We start from the raw sequence: 4214 nt of genomic DNA, 5'->3' as shown, positions 1-4214 counted from the left end.
GCATGCACGCACTTCTCTCCCTCCCACTTTTTCTCTCTCTTCCTTTTCTCTTCTTTTTCTCTTTTCCCCTTTTCTCTCCCCCTGTTTCACGGCAGCAGCAGCCCACTCCCTCTTTTCTTTTCCTCTTCATTTCTTTTCTTCTCCTCTCCTCTTTGTAGCAGCACGATCTCCATCTCCCTTCTCTTCCATTTTTCCTCTTCTCTTCAGCTCACACACACACACACCCGTGTGGTCACGAGGGACCCAGTCCGGATGATGCAGCTCGTGAGAGAAGGAGCTACCGAGAGGGTGAGACACTGAGATCGTGAGAGATGTAGGGACTTGCGGACCGGAGGAGAAGAAAACTGAGTTCTTGGTCCATGGGGGTTCGGTGTTTTGGAACAAAATGGTAAATCCCTAACCTTTTTGGTACTTTGTTGTTACCTATTGTTTATAGAGCATAGAAATCAAGTGAATGGTAGTGGGTTCCGGTTTTTGAGAGATTATTGTTGATATTCCATCATACCCATTAGATTTATTGCTTGAAATCACATTAATTTGTGGAGTTTCTAGTTGAGTCCGAATTTAGGGTTTTGTTTGGAAATTTTGGGGTTTTGTTATAATGTTGGGTTGGAGTTTGATTGGTATTGAATATTTTCTTAGTATAGCCGAATGGAATGGTGTGGTGGTGATGGAATTTCCATTTGGTTTTATGAGGTTGAACCATGTTGGTTGTTAGTGTTCTTGAAGTTGAGTTTTGATGTGGTTTGACATTTTAATTTGATGGATGTTTTGGTAGAACCAACTCTTGTTGGATTGGTAGTTTTAGTTCTTTAATTTCATTAAATGAATGAGTTGTTTAGATTGAGAAATTCTGGAATTTCTTCTTGGGTTGGTTATTAATTGGGTTAATTGACTTGGTTTTGAGGGCTGGATTTATGTATGTGGTTCTTGATGATTTTGGGTTGATTTTTGGAAGGATTTTGGTTGGAATTCTAGATAGGTTTCCATGGGTTGGTGATTTTTAGTGGATGATGGGCTAATATGTGCTCCATGATATGCTTATGATGTTAAATATTTTAGGTGTTGATGAAGTTGAATTAATTAGAGATGTGTGGTTTTTATTTTTATAGGAGTTGGTTTTAGGCCTTTGATGCTTGTGGGTGTCTAGACCCTTGATTTGCAGTTAATTTTGAGGATCCTTGCTATGTGGTAGATCTTGGTAAAAATTGGATTATGAGCATATATGATTTTGGAAGTGAAGGGCGGTACTTGTTAGGAGATTTTAGTAGAAGTTATGGTTGATGGGATTATTTAAATTAGAGGTTAGTTATGGGAGCTTATGGCTAATGCTTTGAGGTTAATGTATATGCCTCAAGCTTTAAGAATGTATATTATACTATGTGATCGTAAGTAGCTTAAAAAGTGCTATTAAATTAATATGTTGTATAAGGTTAAGGTTCTATAATCTAAACTATTTATATGGTTAGTAATTAAATAACTAATGCACTTATTCATCTATATTAAAAGTACTTAAGTTTATTACTGAATTAGGCTTATGTGGATAAACAAACCATAAGCTTAATGTCTAATAATGATAGTAAGGTAACTTGGTATCCAATTTACTTATCTATGTACACTAAGTAATTTAGTGTATTAATGGACTAGGTTTAAGTATTGTATATGTATATGTATATATGTACATATATACATATGCATGCATACATGTTAAATATATATTGTTAACTTAGTAAATAAGCAACAAACCATTAATGGATTCACAATGGTAATGTGATGTAATAATAATATGTAGGCAACTAAAATAGTAAATACATCTCCTAATTAATAAGCAAGATATAATAAGAACCTATAACCAATGATTAGCCTAATAATAGTTTAGGATACCTAGCTAGCTTTAGAAGCGAGTGATGTGACGTGTGAGCACGCGGGTAGTTAGGGTGTCATAGAGTATGTGATTCAATAGTGTAGTCTAACGATACCAATGTTTGCAGGATCATATTCGGATTGGAGACTTTAATTGGTTCTCCAATGTAGAGTCCAAATGACTAGAGTCCAAGGAGTGTTCGAGTTGGAGTCCAATGCAGCCAAGGTGGGTATTCCACTCACTGAGAAAATATATATTTTTATATGTATTGGATTGATAAGAATATATATGTTGTTTATGAAACCGAACCAACCATATGATGAAATGTATATGCTTTGAGATGATTTGTTTAGTTTCGATTATGTTCAAATATTATCAATGATGTTTAAGAATTGATGCATGAGGGAAAGGTGTTAATTGATTTAAAGTGTTTTGAGTATGTTTTGCGGTTGAGATCTAAATTATGCAAATTGTTTGAGAACATGTCATGTTGAAACTGCGTAGATTTGATAAAGAAACTAAGTTTTGAATGATTTCAAAGTGTTGGGTAAAATGCTGGATTTGTTTTGTTTTGAGAGGACGTGATTTAACAACTGCATAATTTCAGCGTGACACAGTAGGAAATATATACTGGTCAAGCACGGAACATTGAGCATGTAGTATAGAGCATACATACCAGCAGTATCAGTATATCAGCAGCACAACAGTATCAGTATCAGCAGTATCAGTATCAGCAGCATAACAGTATCAGCCCCAGTTCATGCATAGCATATATAGCATTGTTTTGTGAGAGAGGTTTTTATGTTATGAGTAGATTTTACTAGACGTGTTGGTATGCATAAGTGTCTTAAATGAAAAGCGCTTATGTATATTTCTATCGGATAGTCATGTGTTAATAGCATACATTGAACTTGAAAGTACATGGATACATGACTACCCAGGTGCGAGTAATGGCATGTCTATGAGTAGGAAGGTTGACTGTTCTTGTTCTTCAGGAAAGACGTGTTAGCATGATTGAGTTTAACTCTAGTGCTCTCATGATCTACTAACGTCAAGGCACGAAGCTGGAATACGATTAGAGATGGTGTTGCGAGTGTTTTGTTGAAGGATGTTATCCTAGTACGGAAAAGTAAGATGCCATGTTCTTTGCTGAAGACTTATGTGTATACGTGATATCTGTGATGGAGTGATCGTGTGCACATATGTCCAAGCGACCGGTGAAAAGTATTATTATAGATGGGTCTATATGTAGAAACTTCCAAGGAGGGATGTCTGGAACTTCTACATGTTTTCACAGCTATATAGTATGTTTTAAATGATTTCTGAATAGTCGGTGTTTGCTGCATTAGCTGTTGGTAAATTGTGGCTAATATAGTACTCGCACGACTAAAATAATATAAAGGTTGGTTCTTTGTGAAAACTCAGTTAGTCTTATACCACTGAGGTCTTAGTATGAGGTATACTAAGGCGGTGAACTCACTATTTCACCTATGCGGATGTGGATACCACCACAACCGTGTAGATGATGTTTCTTTGGCTGCAGGTACTACGGTATAGTCGATGGGTCGGTAGCAGTGTGCTTGGGATATTATGACTGAAGCTCACCGCGACAGTTGTAATTGTCGGACCACGGGTTGTCCACTATTTTATAGGTTTGGTATGGCTTGTGACGTTTGTGTCACTTATTCTTTGTTAAGCCATTATTGTTATAGTGTTAATAAGACTTAAGCATATAGATGTTAAATGGCTCTTTGTTGTAATTAACTTATGATAGATGTATAAGTTGTAATTTCCGCTATTCAGATTTATGTTTTCCGCTGCATAGATAGATGTATGTTATACTCTGATTATCAGGTACATGTTATGGGGCATGTGCCATATGTTGGCTGAGCGACACGTAGTCGTGCCACTGCGATGACTCGTTTTATGTTTGTATAAAAAAAAAAAAAAAAAAACGGGTCGTCACAGAAAATGGTATCAGAGCAGTTTGTTCTAGGGTTTGTTAGGAAAAGCGGAAGTCTAGGTTTGTGTTAGAGTTTAAGTGTAACAGAAGAGCCTTAGGATTCTAAAAGATTTAACACAAATAAGAAAAACTTAAAAATGAATTCTTGTATGCATTGCATGGATTTTGTAATGCATTCATTAGGATTTGTATTGTCTATGTAGCATAGTTCTTTGTAGACAAGCTATGCCACTTAGACAATGACCTCTTCTTTAGTTTGGAGGTGTTGCATGCGTCTCAATAGATTCAAGTGCGACACATTCCCTTTGTCTCGTCCACGTATGTGGAGTCGTGTTGGTATAGAATGAACCCTTAGGTCAAAACATGCATGGCCACTTTTGTGGTGAT

At 36.3% G+C, this 4214-nt stretch overlaps 1 long non-coding RNA gene across 1 annotated transcript; it reads left to right on the top strand.

The window, feature by feature from the left end:
* On the top strand, positions 1-3666 carry LOC133866378 (uncharacterized). Its single transcript, XR_009899865.1, has 3 exons — positions 1-388; positions 1992-2089; positions 3387-3666. It is a non-coding gene; the product is annotated as an uncharacterized LOC133866378 (long non-coding RNA).
* Positions 3667-4214: the final 548 nt, after the last annotated feature.

Source organism: Alnus glutinosa, chromosome 4, assembly GCF_958979055.1.
Source record: "Alnus glutinosa chromosome 4, dhAlnGlut1.1, whole genome shotgun sequence".
Classification (NCBI taxonomy): Eukaryota; Viridiplantae; Streptophyta; class Magnoliopsida; order Fagales; family Betulaceae; genus Alnus; species Alnus glutinosa.
This window is presented reverse-complemented; position numbering and strand designations above follow the sequence as displayed.